General features: G+C 47.3%; 1 protein-coding gene across 1 annotated transcript in view; it reads right to left on the bottom strand.

Moving 5' to 3' along the window:
* The window catches only part of LOC143767442 (uncharacterized), a 36,680-nt gene extending 27,364 nt beyond the window's left edge, over positions 1–9,316 (bottom strand). The window contains exon 1 of the mRNA XM_077255779.1: positions 9,289–9,316. The gene's annotated coding sequence lies outside the window, so the exon portion shown is untranslated. The remainder of the gene's footprint in view (positions 1–9,288) is intronic.
* Between the last annotated feature and the right edge of the window lie 15,675 nt (positions 9,317–24,991).

The raw sequence follows: 24,991 nt of genomic DNA, 5'->3' as shown, positions 1-24,991 counted from the left end.
TAGCAAGATAACTTATCTGGTCAACAAAAACCCTATAAAAATCCACGCTGGAGATTCAAGAACCCCCGAACCGTCTAACGGTCCGGGGGGAGAACACCAGCCCCGTAGAGCTTCCAGCAAAGGTCAGGATACAGATAGGAACAAGCTGGACAAAAATACCAAACAAAACAAAAGCAAAAAGCAAAGAAGCAGACTTAGCTTGAAAAACAGGAACCAGGATCAGAGGACAAGAGCACAACAGATTAGCTCTGATTTCAACGATGCCAGGCATTGAACTGAAGGTCCAGGGAGCTTATATAGCAACGCCCCTGAACTAACGGCCCAGGTGAGGATATAGGAAAAGACAGACACTCCAGAGTCAAATCACTAATGACCACTAGAGGGAGCAAAAAGCAAAATCACAACACTTAACAGTATCCAGGCACTTGCATCTATCCTCTGTACTCTTGTTAACACGCTGTTTACGCTTACGTGCGGCATCGGCGGCTTTTCGCTCTGCATCATTACCATACTTTATATCAGACCTGATCTTACGTGCGCCATCAGCAGCTTTGGACTCTGTGTCATTACTATACTTAACAGTGTCCAGGCGCTTGCATCTATCCTCTGTACTCTTGTTAGCACGCTGTTTGCGCTTACGTGCGGCATCGGCGTCTTTTTGCTCTGCATTATTAGTATACTTTATATCAGACCTAATCTTACGTGCGCCATCAGCAGCTTTGGGCTCTGTGTCATTAGTATCCTTACTATTAGAGCTCATGTTGGCTAAGCTAAACAGCTTTAAGCGTGGTGGTGGCAAACAACAGGTTAATAAGAGGCAGTGTCAGGTAGTAGGAAAATAGCCAGTTAATAATAGGCAATAGTTCTTTGCAGGAATACAGATATTAATAAATAGGCAGTTTATATTGCAGAGAAATTGCTGGGCAATAATGGACAATGTCTTTATGTGGCAAATAATAGAGCAATATACCCAGTGTGGCAAAGAAGAGGTTAATAAACGGCAGTCTCTCAGTATAACAGTCAGTGAATAATAGGCAGTATATGGAGAAAACACCAAACAAAAGTTCAAAATTGGTGTGAAAATGTCACTGAACCACTTCACAACTAAATATATATAGTTTTGGTAAATGGTATTATCATTTTTTTGACGAAACTCGGCAGGAGCTTGAAGAGCGACGTCACTGGGACCGCCTCCACGCAGTACAAACTTGCTGTGAGGTAAAAATTCAAAAATCACACCAAAATGGCAGGCAGAGTGTGTCACAGTACGGCACGTTTCTGATTGGTCGCTCGCGGCAGGCGGCAACCAATCAGAAAAGTGCCGCGCACCACGAAGGCATATATCTTTGTCCACCCTGAGCGGGTGTAGGACGCTGGTGACGTCACTTATCTCCGGACATTATCTCCGGACAAAGCCACGGAAGTTGGCACAAATTGCCGGAAGTAGTATTCTAGGCAATTATATATTAGATTTTAATGTTATCAGTGTTTACCTTTGAACGTTTATATTGTATTGTCCTGTCACCAGCCATGTGTACGATTATCGGCCGAAAGCCTCTCTGGAACCAATAATCACCCCATGTAAAGGTATCTTTATAAGTTAAAGATTCAGAATACTATGACTTTTATCATATCCTGAACAGTCAAGTTTTTTATGAACCGTTAAGGTTTTCTGGTTGAAGTAAAAAAAACTCTGAGTGTTTACAGTTTGAAACCATAAAATGTTGAAAAATTATGTCATTCTTGAGTATATCACTCAATGGTGCTCATAAACGTGTCAAATTTGATCTATAATATACTTTAATATACGTTACTTTAATCTTTAATATACTTAAGAACAGGGCCCCAGACATCACACAGGGGGTCTGAAACACCGCACAGTGGTCCAAAATATCGCTGTGCTCTGCCTGGGGCCCCATATGCTGCCTGGGGCCCCTGTGCTCTGCCTGGGGCCCCATATGCTGCCTGGGGCCCCTGTGCTCTGCCTGGGGCCCCTGTGCTCTGCCTGGGGCCCCATGTTCTGCCTGGGGCCCCATGTTCTGCCTGGGGCCCCTGTGCTCTGCCTGGGGCCACTGTGCTCTGCCTGGGGCCCTATATGCTGCCTGGGGCCCCTGTGCTCTGCCTGGGGCCCCATATGCTGCCTGGGGCCCCTGTGCTCTGCCTGGGGCCCCATAGGCTGCCTGGGGCCCCTGTGCTCTACCTGGGACCACTGTGCTCTGCCTGGGGCCCCATATGCTACCTGGGGCCCCTGTGCTCTGCCTGGGGCCCCTGTGCCCTGCCTGGGGCCCCATGTTCTGCCTGGGGCCACTGTGCTCTGCCCGGGGCCCCATAGGCTGCCTGCGGCCCCTGTGCTCTGCCTGGGACCACTGTGCTCTGCCTGGGGCCCCATATGCTGCCTGGGGCCCCTGTGCTCTGCCTGGGGCCACTGTGCTCTGCCTGGGGCCCCATATGCTGCCTGGGGCCCCTGTGCTCTGCCTGGGGCCCCATATGCTGCCTGGGGCCCCTGTGCTGGCCCCTGTGCTCTGCCTGGGGCCCCATGTTCTGCCTGGCGCCCCTGTGCTCTGCCTGGGGCCCCTGTGCTCTGCCTGGGGCCCCTGTGCTCTGCCTGGGGCCCCTGTGCTCTGCCTGGGGCCCCTGTGCTCTGCCTGGGGCCACTGTGCTCTGCCTGGGGCCCCATAAGCTGCCTGGGGCCCCTGTGCTCTGCCTGGGGCCACTGTGCTCTGCCTGGGGCCCCATATGCTGCCTGGGGCCCCTGTGCTCTGCCTGGGGCCCCATATGCTGCCTGGGGCCCCTGTGCTCTGCCTGGGGCCCCTGTGCTCTGCCTGGGGCCCCATGTTCTGCCTGGGGCCCCTGTGCTCTGCCTGGGGCCACTGTGCTCTGCCTGGGGCCCCATATGCTGCCTGGGGCCCCTGTGCTCTGCCTGGGGCCCCATATGCTGCCTGGGGCCCCTGTGCTCTGCCTGGGGCCCCTGTGCTCTGCCTGGGGCCCCATGTTCTGCCTGGGGCCACTGTGCTCTGCCTGGGGCCCCATAGGCTGCCTGGGGCCCCTGTGCTCTGCCTGGGACCACTGTGCTCTGCCTGGGGCCCCATATGCTGTCTGGGGCCCCTGTGCTCTGCCTGGGGCCACTGTGCTCTGCCTGGGGCCCCATATGCTGCCTGGGGCCCCTGTGCTCTGCCTGGGGCCCCATATGCTGCCTGGGGCCCCTGTGCTCTGCCTGGGGCCCCTGTGCTCTGCCTGGGGCCCCATGTTCTGCCTGGGGCCACTGTGCTCTGCCTGGGGCCCCATAGGCTGCCTGGGGCCCCTGTGCTCTGCCTGGGACCACTGTGCTCTGCCTGGGGCCCCATATGCTGCCTGGGGCCCCTGTGCTCTGCCTGGGGCCCCTGTGCTCTGCCTGGGGCCCCATATGCTGCCTGGGGCCCCTGTGCTGTGCCTGGGGCCCCATATGCTGCCTGGGGCCCCTGTGCTCTGCCTGGGGCCCCATATGCTGCCTGGGGCCCCTGTGCTCTGCCTGGGGCCACTGTGCTCTGCCTGGGGCCCCATATGCTGCCTGGGGCCCCTGTGCTCTGCCTGGGGCCCCATATGCTGCCTGGGGCCCCTGTGCTCTGCCTGGGGCCCCATGTTCTGCCTGGGGCCCCATGTTCTGCCTGGGGCCACTGTGCTCTGCCTGGGGCCCCATATGCTTCCTGGGGCCCCTGTGCTCTGCCTGGGGCCCCTGTGCTCTGCCTGGGGCCCCATGTTCTGCCTGGGGCCACTGTGCTCTGCCTGGGGCCCCATAGGCTGCCTGGGGCCCCTGTGCTCTGCCTGGGACCACTGTGCTCTGCCTGGGGCCCCATATGCTGCCTGGGGCCCCTGTGCTCTGCCTGGGGCCACTGTGCTCTGCCTGGGGCCCCATATGCTGCCTGGGGCCCCTGTGCTCTGCCTGGGGCCCCATATGCTGCCTGGGGCCCCTGTGCTCTGCCTGGGGCCCCATAGGCTGCCTGGGGCCCCTGTGCTCTACCTGGGACCACTGTGCTCTGCCTGGGGCCCCATATGCTGCCTGGGGCCCCTGTGCTCTGCCTGGGGCCACTGTGCTCTGCCTGGGGCCCCATATGCTGCCTGGGGCCCCTGTGCTCTGCCTGGGTGTAGGACACTGGTGACATCACTTATCTCCGGACATTAGCTCCGGACATTAGCTCCGGACATTAGCTCCGGACATTAGCTCCGGACAAAGCCACGGAAGTTGGCACAAATTGCAGGAAGTAGTATTCTAGGCAATTATATATTAGATGAACAAATTCTACAGAAAGGGCTTTTAAAGTTCGAGTTCAGGAGCACATTAGGGACATTAAAAACTCTGCTACTTGTTCTGAGCCACTCTTATTGAAGTCTATTCCGAGACACTTTTTGGATGTTCACCACAGCAATCCCAAGGGTTTGAGTTTTCGTGGTATTGACCATGTTTATACGGGGATTCATGGTGGTAACATCAAGCAAAAACTCCTTCAAAAAGAGACACGCTGGATGGTCAATTTGGACACACTCTCACCGATGGGCCTCAATGAGGCCATCAGTTTCAAGTCTTTTTTATGAATCCAGGCTGTTTTTAATTTTGTGGGTTGGGGTCAATTTTATGCATATCCCTATTTGGGTCACATTTGTTTGTTTTTATGTTGTTATTTAATCTTCACATTTTTGTTTTTGATTAGATGTTCATCCATTCTTCGGTTCTGACCTGTCTATCTTCGGTGGGGTTTTTGTTGTGGACCTCACCTATCAGAAGACTGCTACATTTGCTGGAACATCAAAATTCTTATCTACTGTGGAGCTGTTGCGCTTTACCAGCTGTGGCCCGGGTTCTATATTTCTTTCATTGACCTATGTGGACATTTACGGCCGTTTTGGTCTGCATGATTTAATAATTTATAATGATCTTGTATGGAATTATTTATTTCTTTTTGTCACTGTCATGCTGCTATGTACGATACTACTCATGTATTAGTGTCTTCATTCTGTGCTGTAATTCTTTCTAATGACAGCATACCGGTTTGGGGTGTTTTTCTGGGCCTATATTGATGAATTGTATGGCGCTCTATAGTTACAGAGTATGTATTCCATTCTAGCATTTTGGGCTATGACTACCTGCCCTATTATTGAGTGATCTTATATCTTCGCATATTCATGCTTTATCTTTGTGCTTTGGGGCGTCATATAAAGCATCATATATTTTATTTTGCTTTACTATCCATTGCCTAACCAGTGAGTGCCCCCTTTAGTGGCACGTTTAGGGGATTATTGGTCTTCCCTTCTTTTACCCTGGGAACTATTTCCCTGGTAAATTGCATGCCTAGCACCCTTGTCCCCTTCCACGCAGCATGTTCCTCACCCAGTTCCACCGGTGGTACTGTTCCTCTTCTGTCCCTTTCATCCTGGTCCGAGCGCGCCCCACGCACGCGCTGTGGTGTCCTCGGCCGTGTCGGATGCTTGCGGCGTTGCCGTGGAGATGGGCGGAGATGACGTTAGTCCTCCCGCCCATACTCCGTGGTGCGCGGCTGCATCCGTCGGCCGGCGACTTCCGCATCATGATGGGAGCGCGCCGATTGGCCGGTGAGTCCCCTCTGACCCCCATTTATACCGCAGCTCCTTCCTCATTAAGCCACGCCTCCTGACAAAGCCCGCAACGGCGAAACGTACGTCGAGGCTCTCTCCTGCTCACACCACGCCGGTGCCCGGCCACTACCATGTCCCAAGGTAATGTTCCTTTACCATCAACAGCATGCATGTACCCTTCCTAGGTCTTGGATGTGCCGGCGACGCATACATCTTTATGCCCTTTTCTGATTGAGCACAGTCATATTTGCACATAAGGTTCCATGTTATCTTGATGGACTAACTCCATGGGGTTACTATTTATCTTATACCCCTTCTTGTTATGATGTTCTTTTGGAGCGCTGATCTGTGTAACCTTTTTCATTATCATAAATTTTTTTTATATTTTGTGAACTAGGGGCATATCCCGGCGTGGGTGGACAGTTAGGACGCCTGGACTTTGTGTGTCCTTTCCCAGCATCTAGCTACATCTTTTAGGCTATGTTCACACTTTGCGGTTTCTGCTGCGGATCCGCAGCGGATTTGCAGCTGCGGATCCGCAGCCGTTTTCCATGCAGGGTACAGTACAATGTTACCCTATGGAAAACAAAAACCGCTGTGCCCACTTTGCATTTTTCCGCTTGAAAATCAGCGCTGATTTTCTGCGGAAAAAAAGAAGTAGCATGTCAATTCTTTCAGCGGATTCCGCAGCGGTTTTCCACCTGCACCAATAGGAAAGTGTAGTTGGAAACCCGCAGTGGAATCCGCAGTAGAAACCGCACAAAACAACGCAGTGAAAACCACCGCGGTTTTGCACTGCGGTTTTTCCAAATCCGCAGCTGAAAAATCCGCAGCAAGAAAAAGGATAGTGTGAACAAGGCCTTATGCTGGTGATGTTGTTGGCACGCCTTTCCAATCACCGTTTTTTGTCCATATGCATTTATTGTAATGTTGTGTATTTGATACTTTAATAATAAAATTTGTTTGTTGATACCTCTTTTGCTTGGTTGCGAACTTTGTGTACATTTTTTGCATATATTTGCTATTCCATTTTTGCAACCCAAGTTGTTCTTATAGGTTTATATGTTTTGGCTTAGAGGTATGCCCTCTGCTGGCCGAGAGGGCATTTTTGGTTTAGGTGTCTCTTATAAATACTCGGAGACCACCTGAGCTTGCTCGGGAAAACCCGAGCAACGAGTATACTCGCTCATCACTAATAGAGAAGCTTTTTCAATGTGGATCGCAGTATAAATCTTTTGAGTGTCTGCAACCCCAATGACTTTTTACAAATAGGACTATAGTTATTACTCTTGCTGTCTATTTTTTAAAGTTGGACTAATTTGTGAATCTTACTTGATTAAATGTATTCCATTTTATTAGATATCTTAAAAGATCTCATTTTACAAGTACAAAATTTTTTTTTTTCAGGACTAACACTTAATTTCTTTTAGTCTATGTTCAAACTTATTTCTTAGTGAGTGAACAGTGTGGCAGATCTTTTTTATAAGTTTACAACATCCCTATGATGACAGAGCGTATCATACCTTTACATGAACACTGCAGCTAATCATTGGCCACAAAACGTGTCAACATGTACAATGCAGAAAATAAGTATTTGTTACACTGCCGATTTTTGCAAGTTTTCCCACCTACAAAGAATGGAGAGGTCTGTAATTTTTATCGTAGTTACACTTGAACTGTGAGAGACAGAATCCAAGAATAAAATCCCAGAAAATCACATTGCACGATTTTTAAATAATTAAATTGCATTTTCTTGCGTGAAATAAGCATTTGATCACCTACTCGCCAGCAAGAATTCTGGCTCTCACAGACCTGTTAGTTTTTCTTTAAGAAGCCCTCCTACTCTGCACTCTTTACTTGTATTAATTGCACTTGTTTGAACTTGTTACCTGTATAAAAGACACCTTGTCCACACAATCAATCACACCAACCTCTCCACCATGGCCAAGACCAAAGAGCTGTCTCAGGACATCCGGGACAAAATTGTAGACCTGCACAAGGCTGGGATGGGCTACAGGACAATAGTCAAGCAGCTTGTTGTGAAGGCAACAACAGCTGGTACAATTATTAGTATATTTAAGAAACACAGAATGACTGTCGATCTTCCTCAGTCTAGGGCTCCATGCAAGATCTCACCTCATGGGGTAAGGATGATTCTGAGAAAGGTCAGGAATCAGCCCGAAATGACATGGTATAACCTAGTCAATCACCTGAAGAGAGCTGGGTCCACAGTCTCAAACATTACAGTTAGTAACACACTATGCTGTGAAGAATTAAAATCCTGCAAGGTCCCCCTGCTCACTCCACCACATTTCCAGGCCCACTTGAAGTTCGCCAATGACCATCTGGGTGATCCAGAGGAGGCATGGGAGAAGATCATGTGATAAGATGAGAGCAAAATAGAAATTTTTGGTATCAACTTTACTTGCCATGTTTGGAGGAAGAAGTACAACACCAAGAACACCGACCCAACCATGAAGCATGGTGGGAGAAGCATCATACTTTGATGGTGCTTTTCTGCAAAGGGGACAAGATGACTGCAAAGTATCAAAGACAGGAAGCATAGGGTAATGTATCACAAGATTTTGGCCAACAACTTCCTTCCCTCAGTAAGAGTATTGAAGATGGGTTATAGCTGGATCTTCCAGCATGACAATGAGCAGAAAGACACAGCCAAGGCAACTAAGGAGCGGCTCTGTAAGAAACATTTCAAGGTCCTGGAGTGGCCTAGCTAGTCTCCAGCCCTGAACCCAATAGAAGATCTTTGGAGGAAGCTGACACTCAATGCTGCCCAGCAACAGTCCTGAAACCTGAAGGTTCTGGAGAAGATCTGTATAAAGGAGGGGGCCAAAATCCCTGCTGCAGTGTGTGCAATCTTGGTCAAGAACTACAGGAAACGTCTGATCTCTAATTGTACACAAAGGTTTCTGTACCAGATATTAGGTTCTGTTTTTCTATTGTATCAAGTCCATGCAATAAAATGCAAATTAATTATTTAAAACTCATACAGTGAGATTTTATTCTTAGATTCTGACTCTCACAGTTAAAGTGTACCTTCTATAAAATTACAGACCTCTCCATTCTTTGTAGGAGGGGAAACATGCAAAATCGGCAGCTTATAAAAAATATTTATTTTCCCCACTGTACATATATATCCAGATTTGTAAACCATAAAATGGACAACCATATATTAACCCACGCAAACATCGGGAGAACATAAAAACTGTATTCTTGGTGGGATTTGAACCCAGGACACCCAGCAATGTAACAGTGCTAACCACTGAGCCACCGTTCTGGCACTATTATGAAGCCAAACCAGACGCTATTTGAAGACGTGTTGGGGGGCAACAGTCAATCATCAGTGCAAAGCAAGAAATCTGATTTGGATAAATTCCTCCGACAGGTTGTGTAAGGGGAAGGTTTCTCCGTCCTCCTTAGCTCTAAGACTCAATTGACATTTTAGAATTTAATTAATTAAATTTTTCTACATTTCAATGATTATACAAAAACATTACAATCTCCACCCCAGAGAGAAAGCGTCATCTGTCCCCAAACCAGAGCGCCCTCCCCTGTATACAGGAGCACAGCCAGCGTCCTATTACTGTACATATACACATGGCAGAGCTGGGGGCACTATCTCCGGGAATGGAGGGGTTACTGCCCCCTGCCCCCGCCCAGTAATGGGGAATCTCCAGCACCTACCTCCACCTGCAGAGCCGCACACCACATATATGGCTGCTCTGTGCGCACAGGACCTGTGATGAGGCGGTCACAGGAGGGGAGGAGTCAGGGGTCACATGATCAGGGGCCTCAGTGTATGCAGGACTCTGCTGTGCTGGTTGTCATGGTGCTGGATGAGGGGAAGTTTATGTGTGGGGTCAGGAGGGGTTTACAGGGTGGATGTAGCAGAGCCGTGTGTGTACGAGGTGTACGGAACTGAGCCGTGTGTGTACGAGGTGTACGGAACTGAGCCGTGTGTGTACGAGGTGTACAGAGCGGAGCCGTGTGTGTACGAGGTGTACGGAGAGGAGCCGCGTGTGTACGAGGTGTACGGAGAGGAGCCGCGTGTGTACGAGGTGTACGGAGCAGAGCCGTGTGTGTACGAGGTGTACGGAGCAGAACTGCGTGTGTACGAAGTGTACGGACCAGAGCAGCGTGTGTACGAGGTGTACGGAGCGGAGCCGCGTTTATATGAGGTGTATGGAGTGGAGTCACGTGTGTACGAGGTGTACGGAGCAGAGCCGTGTGTACGAGGTGTACGGAGCGGAGCCGTGTGTGTACGGAGCGGAGCCGCGTGTGTACGAGGTGTACGGAGAAGATCCGCGTGTGTACGAGGTGTACGGAGAAGATCCGCGTGTGTACGAGGTGTACGGTGCGGAGACGCGTGTGTACGAGGTGTACGGAGAAGATCCGTATGTACGAGGTGTACGGAGCAGAGCTGCTTGTGTACGAGGTGTACAGAGCAGAGCAATGTGTGTACGAGGTGTACGGAGCAGAGCAGTGTGTGTCCGAGGTGTACGGAGCAGAGCAGTGTGTGTACGAGGTGTACGGAGCAGAGCAGTGTGTGTACGAGGTGTATGGTGCGGAGCCGTGTGTGTACGAGGTGTACGGTGCGGAGCAGTGTGTGTACGAGGTGTACGGAGCAGAGCAGTGTGTGTACGAGGTGTACGGTGCGGAGCTGCGTGTGTACGAGGTGTACAGAGCGGAGCCGTGTGTGTACGAGGTGTACGGAGCGGAGCCGTGTGTGTACGAGGTGTACGGAGAAGAGCCGCGTGTGTACGAGGTGTACGGAGAAGAGCCATGTGTGTACGAGGTGTACGAAGCGGAGCCGTGTGTGTACGAGGTGTAGGGTGAGGAGCCGGGTGTGTACGAGGTGTACGGAGCGGAGCCATGTGTGTACGAGGTGTACGGAGCGGAGCCGCGTGTGTACGAGGTGTATGGAGAAGAGCCGCGTGTGTACGAGGTGTACGGAGCGGAGCCATGTGTGTACGAGGTGTACGAAGCGGAGCCGTGTGTGTACGAGGTGTAGGGAGAGGAGCCGGGTGTGTACGAGGTGTACGGAGAAGAGCCGCGTGTGTACGAGGTGTACGGAGCGGAGCCATGTGTGTACGAGGTGTACGGAGAAGAGCCGCGTGTGTACGAGGTGTACGGAGAAGAGCCGCGTGTGTACGAGGTGTACGGAGCGGAGCCATGTGTGTACGAGGTGTACGAAGCGGAGCCGTGTGTGTACGAGGTGTAGGGAGAGGAGCCGGGTGTGTACGAGGTGTACGGAGCGGAGCCATGTGTGTACGAGGTGTACGGAGCGGAGCCGCGTGTGTACAAGGTGTACGGAGAAGAGCCGCGTGTGTACGAGGTGTACGGAGAAGAGCCGCGTGTGTACGAGGTGTACGGAGCGGAGCCGTGTGTGTACGAGGTGTACGGAGAAGAGCCGCGTGTGTACGAGGTGTACGGAGCGGAGCCGTGTGTGTACGAGGTGTAGGGAGAGGAGCCAGGTGTGTACGAGGTGTACGGAGCGGAGCCATGTGTGTACGAGGTGTACGGAGCGGAGCCGCGTGTGTACGAGGTGTATGGAGAAGAGCCGCGTGTGTACGAGGTATACGAAGCGGAGCCGTGTGTGTACGAGGTGTAGGGAGAGGAGCCGGGTGTGTACGAGGTGTACGGAGAAGAGCCGCGTGTGTACGAGGTGTACGGAGCGGAGCCATGTGTGTACGAGGTGTACGGAGCGGAGCCGCGTGTGTACGAGGTGTATGGAGAAGAGCCGCGTGTGTACGAGGTGTACGGAGCGGAGCCATGTGTGTACGAGGTATACGAAGCGGAGCCGTGTGTGTACGAGGTGTAGGGAGAGGAGCCGGGTGTGTACGAGGTGTACGGAGAAGAGCCGCGTGTGTACGAGGTGTACGGAGCGGAGCCATGTGTGTACGAGGTGTACGGAGCGGAGCCGTGTGTGTACGAGGTGTACGGAGCGGAGTAGTGTGTGTACGAGGTGTACGGAGCAGAGCCGCATGTGTATGAGGTGTACAGAGAGGAGCCTTGTGTGTGATACTGTTACGGCGCTCACTGATTCCATCATACGAATTGGAGTTTGGGTTACCTTGGATTCCGCCATTGGCAGCTGATGAGCCATGTTATCTCCTACTGAAAGTCTTTGAAGAGGCTAGTACATTTGCCTGAAGGTCATCTTCGACAACTACAGAACTGTGCAAAAGTTTTAGGCAAATGTGAAAAAAATGCTGTAAAGTAAGAAGCTTTCACAAATAGACGAGTTAATTTTTTTTTGTTAATTAACAAAATGCAAAGTGAATGAACAAAAGAGAAATCTAAATCCCATCCATATCTGGTGATGGCTCTTTGCCTTCATCACTTCTCGGTACTTGGCACTTACAGTTTAGGAAGGAGCTCGGCAGGACATTGTCCCAAACATCTAGGAGAACCGACCGCAGATCTTCTGATGAGGCTAGAGAGCTGATCTCTGTCTCTCCGTGTGATCCCAGACAGACGCGGTGATAGGAGATCAGGGCTCTGTGGGGCCGGATTATCACTTCCAGGACTCTGCTCTTTCTTACATTTATGATAGTTCTAGATGACATCCGAGTGCAGTCCGATATTTTGCACGTACCCATAGACTTGTTTGGGCGAGTTCGATCCAATTGTCAAGCCGAATTGGAAAATTTAGTTTCATTATTTTCAGTCTACTTTACTGTGGCCAAATATATACAAGGGTGAGTAAAAAAAAATGTCCGCTCTCCAGTTACAATAACACAGTGCGGCTAGCAAAACCTTTATCAGAGCTTTCCAGGTGTGGTTGCCATCTCCTAAGTCACTGCTGTGGCTTGCTAAGACTGGACTCCACTCAGCGAATGGACCCTCAATCAGTAGTTGTTTTCTTCACCCGCCACCCGAAGAAGCAGGGCTGAAGGTAGGAGCTCCACACAGGGCCGGCTCCAGGTTTTCAGGGGCCCCTGGCGAAAGAGTCTCAGTGGGCCCCTTTAACACATCACAATTCATGATGCACATTTACGGCAGAGAAATATAGGTATAGCACAATTCCAAAGATTTCACTTCTTACATCACATGAGTGATATCAATAGCTCAGAAACAAGACAGTATAGTCCTCCATACAGTATTATGGGCATACAGAATAATGGACTCCATACATAGTGAGCCCCATATAATGCTCCAGTATATGATGGACCCTCTATAATGCTCCAATATGACAGGCCCCGTATAATGCTCCATGCAGAATGGGCCCCATATATTGCTCCATATATAATGGGCCCCATATAATGCTATAGTATATGATGGGCCCCATATATTGCTCCATATATAATGGGCCCCATATAATGCTATAGTATATGATGGGCCCCATATATTGCTCCATATATAATGGGCCCCATATAATGCTATAGTATATGATGGGCCCCATATAATGCTATAGTATATGATGGGCCCCATATATTGCTCCATATATAATGGGCCCCATATAATGCTATAGTATATGATGGGCCCCATATATTGCTCCATATATAATGGGCCCCATATAATGCTATAGTATATGATGGGCCCCATATATTGCTCCATATATAATGGGCCCCATATAATGCTATAGTATATGATGGGCCCTATCTAATGCTTCAGTATATGATGGGCCCCATATAATGCTCCATACAGAATGGGCCCCATATGATGCTCCATATATTATAGGCCCCATGTGATGCTCCATATATAATTGGGCCCCATGTGATGCTCCATATATAATGGCCCCATGTGATGCTCCATATATAATGGGCCCCATATGATGCTCCAGTATATGATGGGCCCCATATAATGCTTCAAACAAATAAAGAAAAAAATTAAACACTCACCTGTCCTCCCCGGCCGCTGCTCTGCTTCAGACTCCTCAGCGTCGCGGTCTTCAGGCTCTCTGCAGTGATTGTTCAGGCAGTGGGTGCAGAGATGTGATGTCATTGCGCCCTCTGACCTGAAACGTCAGAGTTAGAAGACGTGGAAGGTGCCGCAGCGCAGGACCGGGGAGAGGTATCGCAAGTACTGGGGCACTGAGCAAGCGACTGGGGGATTCACTCACGGGCACTGGCATCGGGCTCCCATATTGCGCCATGTTTCCCGATGGCAAGTGGGCCCCCCGCCTACTCAGAGCCCCGGCACTTGCCCGGGTGCTGACGCCGACCCTGGCTCCATACGTTTTGTATCTAGTGCGTCACTGCACAGGTAAAACAAGCTTATTCATATTACCTATTCATGTTGTCCAGGCAATGTTGTAACTAATGAAATCTGAATTGTCATTACCATATGATAAAGGTGAACTGTATGCATTATTGCACTTTGTATTCCTTATCTAGATAGGGAGGCTAATTACAGTTCTGGTCTGGTTTGATCATATTCACTATTGCACTTTGCAAAAAAGCGACGACCAGTGGTATGCCAGAGTGGACACCTGCCATTGGTTGGCTGACTAGGTGATCACAGTCTGCAAACTTTGACTTTGGGAAAAGTTTAAGAAAAGATCACCATTTATACAGAGCAGTGATGGTGAACCTTTTAGAGACCGAGTGCCGAAACGGCAACCCAAAACCCACTTATTTATCAGAAAGAGCCAATACAGCAGTTAAACATCACATAACAGAAGACCTGTAAAATACTAACACACTACCCCTCTCCAATATAAATATAGGGGTGCACATAGCTGGGTGGCATATAGCTGGAAGGCACAGAAATCACAGGGGGGCATATAGCTGGGTGGCAGAGAGATCACAGGGAAACAGAGATCACAGGGGGGCACATAAAGCAGAGGGGGCACAGGGATCAGAGGGGGACATATAGCTAAGGGGCACCGAGATCACAGGGGGCACAGAGATCACATGGGGGCACATAGCTGAGTGGCAGAGAGATTACAGGGGGGCATATAGCTGGGGGGGCAGTGATATCACAGGGGGCACGTAGCTGAGGAGCACAGATCACCAGCAGAAAGGCAGAGCTGCGGGCACAGAGATCGATCTGGACTCTCTGACAGCAGCTCCTCTTTCGGTACAGGAGGACGGGAGCGCATTGGGCGCTAACCCCGCCCACCCCAATGATGTCATCATTCATGTGCTGGCAGCATTCTGTAATGAACGTTGCGTACCGTGCACGTGGGGGTTAAAGGGCCACCAGCTGGTAGGATACAGTTACCCCCCGAGCATTGTGGACTCCGGGGACCTGCCCGCTGGCCGCATGAAAAGTCACTGCGGGCCGCATGCGGGCCAGAGGTTCCTCACCCCTGGTTTAAATGTATTGGCGTCTAAAAGACGCAAATACATTTGAACATCAGAAGGGAGTGGAGTGTGTGCAGCGGCAGGCCTGGCATGCCTGCCCACAGAGAGGGCTCTGCGTGCCCCCTGAGGCACGCATGCCATAGGTTCACCATCACTGGTATAGAGCATTCAACACTGTATTTGACATGTAATAGACTACCTCTGACTATACCTTACCAGGGTTGGTGGCTGTGGTGAAGCAGGGTCCCAGGGTCGCTGCTGGAGGAGGCAGGAGTGGGGTGAAGCTGCAGGCCGCAGGCAGAGATGAGGGGTGCTTCAATGTGTGGCACGCTGCTGCGGGGTTCTTGTGCTGCTGCCGGATGTCTCCGGGTGCCCGGCAGTTGCTGCCGCTGCGGGTGTCTCTGGTGCCCAGCAGTGCTGCGTGGGTGTCCAGCGCTGCCCAGGGCTCTTCCGACATTTTGCCACAGCCAGATCCCCGGCACTTCCATGGTTCCATGTGCGGTGGCCTCAGGGAATATGGCCAGCGCCAGGGGCGGCGCATGCGCAGATGGTGATCTCGGGACCAAGATCTCGAGAGATGAGATTTCAGCGCTGAGATCTCAACAGATTCATGTCAACTAAAAAGTCGAGATCCTTAGATCAATAATAGGGCAGACACTTATAGGACACTTCATAACTTTCCCAAATTCTTATGAAAAAATTCAAAGCAAATACAGCATTGAACTACTGTACCCAATTTATTATATATTTTAGGTGTCTATCCATTTTATACCGACTTCACCAAAATGGACACCGACTCCACAGCCCTGGCCATATCGGGAGAAATAGTAGCTGCTGGGGACAAAGAACCAAATGATGGCTGCCGCTATGATTTGGCGAAAATCCTCCACAATGTCCACAAGTCTAAATGGCAACATTTCCACAACAAGCAGCCTGGAAATGTGCCCAATTTATTATGTATTTTAGGAGTCAGAGTCGGTCCATTTTATACCGACTCCACCAAAATGGACACTGACTCCACAACCCTAATTAAGTTGAGTTGGTATTTCCCTTTGGCAGTTTTGCGAAGCCGCTTCATTCTCCACCTTTGTCAAGCATTTTAGATGGAAAGTTCAGGTCTATAAGGCCTCAGCCTTTTCTAAGGGCATGAATAAGACATTTCACAGTTTCCACCACTTTATTTTGTTCAGTGCTTCTTAATTAACATTATGTGCTGCCATACGAGATCCAGGAAAGAATAATAAAATGTACCCAAAATATTAAGTTTCCTAGAATCCATAGGCAGAACAACTTTCCTCCCTTAATAATTTTAAATGCTACATAGAAATACAGGTTCTGTAGATTTCTGATCACATATAATGTAATCTTAACTGGTTGACATTTGCTTAATTGTTTTACTGTTTATTAACCTTGTCTTCAAGTAACTAACCCATTATGATCTACCTACAGACTCCCGTAAATAAAAATTTTGGGTAAGTAAATTTTATTCTTTTGTGAATGTACACTTTGTAAGGGCTGTCCCACACGTCCAGATAATTCCGGTACCGGAATAAATCGGTACCGGAGTTATCCGTGTCCGTGTGCCTGGGAACTCACGTAGGCCATACGTGCGGCACACGTGTGCCGCCCGTATGGCGAGTGGGTACCACACGGAGCGTGTGGTACCCACGCGTGTGGTACCCTGCATCGTGCTGAAGCCGCGATTCATATGTTCCCTGCAGCAGCGTTTGCTGCAGAGAAAATATGAATAATAGTGTTTAAAATAAAGATCTATGTGTCCGCCCCCCCCCCCCGCTGTTCAGAAAATACTTACCCGCCTCCCTCGCTGCTTCCTGGTCTGGCCGCGGCTTCTAGTGTATGCGGTCACGTGGGGACGATCATTTACAGTCATGAATATGTGGCTCCACCTCCCATAGGGGTGGAGCCGACTTCATGATTGTAAATGAGCGGCCCCACGTGACCGCATACAGTAGGAGGCGCGGGGCAGAGAGGAAGGAGTGACAGCCAACGTGGGAGCGGGTGAGTATTTTCTGAACAGCGGGGGGGCGCACAGGGGGTGGGGGGGCGCACAGGGGGTGGGGGGGCGCACAGGGGGTGGGGGGGCGGCGGACACATAGATCTTTATTTTAAACACTATTATTCATATTTTCTCTGCAGCAAACGCTGCTGCAGGGAACATATGAATCGCGGCTTCAGCACCATGTGGGGGGGACAGCGCTTACTGTAGCGCTGTCTCCTGCACGCACACGGACCCCAGACGGAGAACGTCCGTGTGAGGTCCGTGTTTTACACGGACCCATTGACTTTAATGGGTCCGTGTAATACGTGCGCTCCCACGAACACTGACATGTCTCCGTGTTTGGCACACGGAGACACGGTCCGCAAAAAATCAATGACATCTGAACAGATGCATTGATTTTTATGGGTCTACGTGTGTCAGTGTCTCCGGTACGTGAGGAAACTGTCACCTCACGTACCGGAGCCACTGACGTGTGAAAACGGCCTAAGGCAGTATCACAAGTAAATGTTTGTTTTACTGCTCTTTTGACATTTTTTAAACACAATTTCCCCTTTACAAAAGTACCGACCAAGAAATGCTAGGTACACCACCAAAAACATCACTGGTAACAAGCCATGTCAAATTTGATTAATGTAACTGGTGTGCAAAAAAAATCAATACTTTGTGACATATACACTTTGTTTAAACGTTTTTTTTTGCCTCCTTATGCTTGAATGCAAAAATGAATTGTATAATACACCCTTTCTGTAGAATTTGTTCATTGGTTTATAACTTTATCACCTTCTCACTATCCAGATTCTCCAAAAAATGGCTGCTGCACTCCCTGCTTCTGCTTTTATATAGTCTATGATAGTTCCTCATTAGTGATGAGTGAGTGTACTCGTTGCTCAGGTTTTCCCGAGCATGCTCGGGTGACCTCTGAGTATTTATGACTGCTTGGAGATTTAGTTTTCATCACGGCAGCTGAATGATTTACAGTTACTAGCCAGCTTGATTACATGTGGGGATTCCCTAGCAACCAGGCAACCCCCACATGTACTCAGCCTGGCTAGTAGCTGTAAATCATTCAGCTGCCGCGATTAAAACTAAATCTCCGAGCAGTCATAAATACTCAGAGGTCACCCGAGCCTGCTCGGGAAAACCTGAGCAATGAGTATGCTCGCTCATCATTATTCCTCATAATTGGCTGGGAATGTGATGTGATAGCTGCAGGACATTAAATTGAAAACAACAGAGACACTCCAGATGTCATGAATATGTTCGGGAAAAAGATTGCCGAATCCGAATTTGCCATATTTATGCCGTACTTATGTTTGACGATCGTTTCCGAACATATTTGCTCATCTCTACCCCCATTGACTCCAATGGCGTTCGGCTATGTTTGGCGAATATTGCAAATAAAGCGGTCATATTCCGAACATTGAAATATTCGCTCATCTCTAGTCATGAATCAATGAAAATGTACCCTTATATTAATAACACATGTTAAGTGTCACTGTGTGAAAGGCTAAAAAGGTAAATCAATGGGATCAGTTCTCTATGAAACTAACCAAGCACCCACAGCAAACACTTGGATAGAATACACAGCTGTGGCAAAAATTAAGGACCACTGCAAAATTTTCAGTTTACTTGATTTGTCTCTTTATAGGTATATTTTTGAGTAAAATGTAAATTGCTCTTTAATTCTATAAACTACTGACATGTCTCCGAAGTTCCAAGCAATACATTTTGTATTTATTTTCTGAAAATGAGAAATGGCCAAAATAATAAAAAAATGCATTCCTTGCAGACCTCAAATAATGAAAAAAAAAAAAAAAAAGCAAGTTCATAATTATTTAGAAACAACAATACTAATGTTTTAAATCAGGAAGAGTTCAGAAATCAATATTTTGTGGAATAACCATGATTTTTAATCACAGCTTTCATGCGTCTTGGCATGCTTTCCACCAGTCTTTCACACTGCTTTTGGGTGACATTATGCCACTCCTGGTACAAAAATGTAAGCAGTTCTTCTTTGATGGCTTGTGACTATCCATCTTCCTCTTGATTACATTCCAGAGGTTTTCAATGGGGTTCAGGTCTGGAGATTGGGCTGGATGGAGGCAACATGATGCTCACGGAGTCCCTCTGCTAGTAAAGCTAGAATTGAGCCCTTCTTTTTCCTCACTCAAGACTTTTCTTTTCAACTCCTTTGGCACGGTTAAACGTTATTTTTTCATTCCTATTAGTTTTGGGATATTACTAGCACTTGTTTTGCCATCCAGCTTGTCCTATCGAAGAGGATTGTGAACATCACAGCAGAGTTTTTTATACTTTCCTTTGTTAAGAAGCTCCCTCGTGCAAACTGTATACATTTTAAAAAGACTAGACAATTCTCAAGGGCTCTCTGTAAGTACTCATTACAAAATCTAAACATTGCCTAGCAAGAGATATACATTTGGTAATACACAAGAGTATTTCATGCTATATATAAGAGTAAGATTATACTCCAGCTGCATTCACTGTCTAGCAAAAAACACTGATAGGAAATTACGCTAGTTTCTAATAAAATTGTGAAGTGCAAAGTGCCTTTAGTATGTGCCAATCTATAAAATAGACGTTATAATTACCTTCAGATAAAGCTGCATAGACCTGGGAAAATCATAAAATAGGTCCACTGTCACTCCACCTCGACGCACATTTCGCTGTAGGGGGACGTCAGGCTTTTTACCCTTTTATTACAAACTAGCGTCATTTCGTATCTGTCTTTTGTTGCTAGACAGCGAGTGCAACTAGCTCCCCCTCCAGAAGTCAATTTCCAGATCTGATTATTGTGGGAATAAACAAATCTTATCTACATATAACAATTTTCCATAGAAAATGTCACAAGCCCAAGAGATTTCAGATGGGACAGGTGTTACCACCTCTGAACTGGATGATGATAATTATGATGCTAGAAATTTAAGAGCGTCTGCTATTTTTTCAAACACCAGATCTGAATCTACTCCTGACACCTAAGAATTAGACAAACTTATGAAACTGTGGGAAAAACAGAGAGTTAAAGAGCTTCGTATTTGGTGGGACTGCACCACTCAAAAATCCTATCTCGATCAGGATATGATCCCTAGGGGATTGAGAATTTTAAAAAAATCGGCCACCACTCAATTTTCTGAGGAGTTTGAGAAAAAAATGGTTTAGTATCCTCAGCGAATGCTCTTTTAAACTGATGGACCTCATTGTAAAAGAGGAGGAATCCTTGCTATCAGTCACTAAACTTGAGATCAAAGAGGCCAAAAAGGCATTACATCAGTACAAGTCTCTCAAAACATTTCATCAATGGTCTGATAATATTAACCCTGCTGTTCTGTTTAGATTTCACATACACTTGTACTGTTCCCGGTCATTTTTGACCGTCCTTATAAAATAATAATTTTTAGCTAATCTAAGTGGTTTTTTTAAACAGTTTTTGCACTATTATATTGCTTGTGAAGATGGTTGTTCAAATACCAGAAAAAAAAATAAATACAAAGCTTGTTTTATATTTTTTTTATATCCAAAAGGGAACATGGTATTTTTTCGATTTTTGTAAAAATTGATTATTTTTGCAGATAAAAAAAAAATCTTGATCTAAATGTTAACTATAAGTAATAATATCAAACATTATGTAGATATACTTTTTTCAAAGGCAAAAAAAACAAAAAAAAAAGCTTTTTTCTCTATAAAATGCCAAAAAACGTTGTTTTTTATACACTTATACTGTTCCCGGTCATTTTTGACCGGACCTAACAAAGTTGTGATTTGTACCTAATTCAAGTGTTATTTGATTACCTGTTGCATTGTTTTACTGTATGTGAACATGGTTTTCAATAATCAGATGAAAAATTAAATCAAAAACTTTTATTTTTTGAATCAAATAAATTAAAACTAATCTGGCAAAGTTGGAAGACCAGATCACCAATATTAAAAAATCCAAATATCAAAGAGACTGTAATGACTATAATTGCAAGGAGGTATATTCTAGTGAGCGTCGGAGGAGATATAAAAAAATCAATCCTCAAACAGTGGGGATAAATCTAACGACGGACAATGCAGAGTGGTATTTTTCGAAACGGATACTTCACACACTTTAGGTGAGAATTCTGAGGACAATGATACGGATGACTCATCAGGTCCCTTTGAAAGGAGATCAAGTGGAGTTACAAGAACTCACATGGAGAATCAACAAATTACATCACAGAGGAGAATTCATTTACAACATTCAGCCTCAAAAAAACAGAGGAGGAGGGGCAGGAGAGCTGGGAAGAGACTCTCCTTTTCTCTAAAGGTACCTTCACACTGAGCGACTTAACAACGAGAACGACAACGATCTGTGACGTTGCAGCGTCCTGGATAGCGATCTCGTTGTGTTTGACACGCAGCAGCGATCCGGATCCCGCTGCGATATCGTTGGTCGTAGCTGAAAGTTCAGAACTTTATTTGGTCGTTAGATCGGCGTGAATCGTCGTGTTTGACAGCAAAAGCAACGATGCCAGCAATGATTTACATGGAGCTAACGACCTGTGACGACCTGTGAGAACGATAAGTGAGTAGCCCTTACGTCACAGGATCGCTCCTGCATCGTTCTGGAGCTGCTGTGTTTGACGTCTCTACAGCGATCTAAACAGCGACGCTGCAGCGATCGGCTCGTTGTCTATATCGCTGCAGCGTCGCTGAGTGTGACGGTACCTTAACTAAAGAACTCGATATATAGCATACGCTCCTGGACTTAAATAAATTTGTCATGAATTTGACACAAATATCATTTTCTGAATGAGACCAGCAAAAATGATATAGAACTTTCCACCAATAGTGATCAAACTCCACCATTGTCTTCAATTCCCACGTTTGAGGAAGTATGTCTTTATCAAAATCTTAAAATACTGGGTGCAGAATCTCTGACTCAGGATGAAGAGCTCAACAGATAAAAGCCTATTTACTAAGATTTTAGGGTATGTGCACACGTCAGGATTTCTTGCAGAAATTTCCTGAAGAAAACCGGAAATTTTCTGCAAGAAATCCGCATTTTTTTTGCGTTTTTTTTCCCGTTTTTTTCGCTTTTTTTTAGCATTTTGCAAGCGAAATTAGCTTGCAGAATGCTAAAGTTTTCCAAGCGATCTGTAGCATCGCTTGGAAAACTGACAGGTTGGTCACACTTGTCAAACATAGTGTTTGACAAGTGTGACCAACTTTTTACTATAGATGCAGCCTATGCAGCATCAATAGTAAAAGATAGAATGTTTAAAAATAATTAAAAAAATTCAAAAAATGGTTATACTCACCTGCAGACAGCTGATCTCCTCAGCGGCGTCCGTTCCTATAGATGGTGCGTGCAGGACCTTCGGTGACGTCACGGTCACGTGAGCGGTCACATGAGCGGTCTCGCGACCAATCACAAGACCGCGACGTCATCGCAGGTCCTTCACACAGAGCATCTATAGGAACGGAAGAGAGAGCATGCAGCGCTGAGAGGCGGGAACACTTCGGGGGCCATCAGAGGGTGAGTATATGACTATTTTTTATTTTAATTCTTTTTTTTTTACCAATTATATGGTGCCCAGTCCGTGGAGGAGAGTCTCCTCTCCTCCACCCTGGGTACCAACCGCACATAATCTGCTTACTTCCGGCATGGTGTGCACAGCCCCGTGCGGGAAATAAGCAGATCAATGCATTCCTAGGTGTGCGGAATCCCCGCAATTCCGCATTTTTAATGAACATGTTGCTTTTTTTTCCGCGATGCGATTTTTTCGCAGAAAAAAATGCAACATTTGCACAAGAAATGCGGAATACACTGTAAATAATAGGAGGCATATGTAAGCGTTTTTTTCGCATTTTTATCACGTTTTTATAGCGAAAAAAACGTGAAAAATACTGAACGTGTGCACATGGCCTTAGACACATTCCAGGAGATCGTTGAACGGGATTTGATTAGCTTGAAGGAAAATGCTGGCCAAGAGAAGATAAGACATAATCTTAGCAGAAGCGAGAAGCAGGCTCTGGAAGAGTTAAAGTCAAATACTAACCTAACCATCAGAAGAACAGACAAAAATAGGAGCTGTGGTCTTCATGGATTCATGTCTTTATGAAAAGTTGAATCAGAACATGCTACAAAATGAGGACATATATAAACCTCTGAATGACAATCCCACAGAAGTCTTCCAAAATAAATTAAAAACTCTCCTGTTTGAAGGTGTAGCATTGGAGGCAATCAGCCCAAAATTATCAGAAGATCTATATGTTAAATGCCCTATTATTCCAATCCTACACTCCCTTCCCAAAATTCACAAGGAGGTTTTTCCTCCTCCATTGATGCCGATTGTGGCTGGTCTAGGAGTGTAAGAGAGAAATTAAGTGCCTGGATAGATATGTACCCTCAGCTTCTAGTACAACAAATCCCAGGATACATAAGAGACTCTAAACGCCTTATATCATCTCTTGATGGTTTTAAATTGTCTGAAAATTGCATGTTTATTGCTTGTGATGTTGAGGCCCTGTATCCTTTGCTGCTCCATGACCTGTCTTTAAAGATTCTATCAGATCATTTGAATACATTTAAGGTACCTTCACACGAAACGACTTTGTAACGATATCGCTAGCGATCCGTGACGTTGCAGCGTCCTCGCTAGCGATATCGTTTAGTTTGACACGCAGCAGCGATCAGGATCCTGCTGTGATGTCGCTGGTCGCTGAATAAAGTCCAGAACTTTATTTGGTCGTCCGATCACCGTGTATCGTTGTGTTTGAAAGCAAAAGCAACGATACCAGCGATGTTTTACACTGGTAACCAGGGTAAACATCGGGTTACTAAGCGCAGGGCCGCGCTTAGTAACCCGATGTTTACCCTGGTTACCAGCGTAAAAGTAAAAAAAACAAACAGTACATACTCACCTGCGCGTCCCCCAGCATCTGCTTCCTGCTCTGACTGAGCGCCGGCCCTAAAGTGAAAGTGAAAGCACAGCGGTGACGTCACCGCTGTGCTGTTAGGGCCGGAGCTCAGTCAGTGTCAGGAAGCAGACACTGGGGGACGCGCAGGTGAGCATGTACTGTTTGTTTTTTTTACTTTTACGCTGGTAACCAGGGTAAACATCGGGTTACTAAGCGCGGCCCTGCGCTTAGCAACCCTATGTTTACCCTGGTTACCCGGGGACCTCGGCATCGTTGGTCGCTGGAGAGCGGTCTGTGTGACAGCTCCCCGGCGATCAAACAGCGACGCTGCAGCGATCGGCATCGTTGTCGCTATCGCTGCAGCGTCGCTTCGTGTGAAGGTACCTTTAGTCATTATAAAAAATCAATTCAAGAGTTTATAGTGATGGGGTAGAGTTTCTACTTAAGTATAACTATTTTTCATTCAATAAAGATTTTTATTTACAGGTCCGGGGGGCACCGATGGGTGTAGGGTTCTCGCCGTCGCTTGCGTGACCGCTCCTGGCACATAGTGCCGGATGTCAGCTGCGATAGTCAGCTGACACCCGGCCGCGATCGGCCGCTCTCCCCCCGTGAGCGCGGCTGATCGCATATGACGTACTATCCCGTCACTGGGAATTAAGTCCCAGGTCACCTTGATGGGATAGTACGCCATATGGGATTAAGGGGTTAATTCATATATAAACTGCAACACAAGTAATGTGGTATACACTGTGCGCTGTCAGCAATTTTAAAACATTTTATTAATAGTCATGGGGGGGGCATGTGTCCGCTTTTGAGGTATCAGATATAGAAAAGGTCAAAATTCCAACCAGAGGTGGCGATATTAAAAGAAAACTGATAAGCTGGGAAACATGGTGGATTTATCAACTAAACACCAGGGTCCTGCATGGCATCAATATCAGACAGGATCTGATTTACCATTATGAATAGAGAAGCACTTATTTGATATAACATATGATTCTAGCCTGTAAGGGGTTAATCCCCTATCAAGTTTCTCTCCACAGCTGTCCCTATTAGGTAGTCGGATCTACCATTAGATCCTTGCCAATGAGTAAGATGCACGTTTTTGTGTTGAAACACGTACACTCACCGGCCACTTTATTAGGTACACCATGCTAGTAACGGGTTGGACCCCCTTTTGCCTTCAGAACTGCCTCAATTCTTCGTGGCATAG

The sequence above is a fragment of the Ranitomeya variabilis genome, chromosome 4 (genome assembly GCF_051348905.1).
Source record: "Ranitomeya variabilis isolate aRanVar5 chromosome 4, aRanVar5.hap1, whole genome shotgun sequence".
In the NCBI taxonomy this organism is placed as follows: Eukaryota; Metazoa; Chordata; class Amphibia; order Anura; family Dendrobatidae; genus Ranitomeya; species Ranitomeya variabilis.
This window is presented reverse-complemented; position numbering and strand designations above follow the sequence as displayed.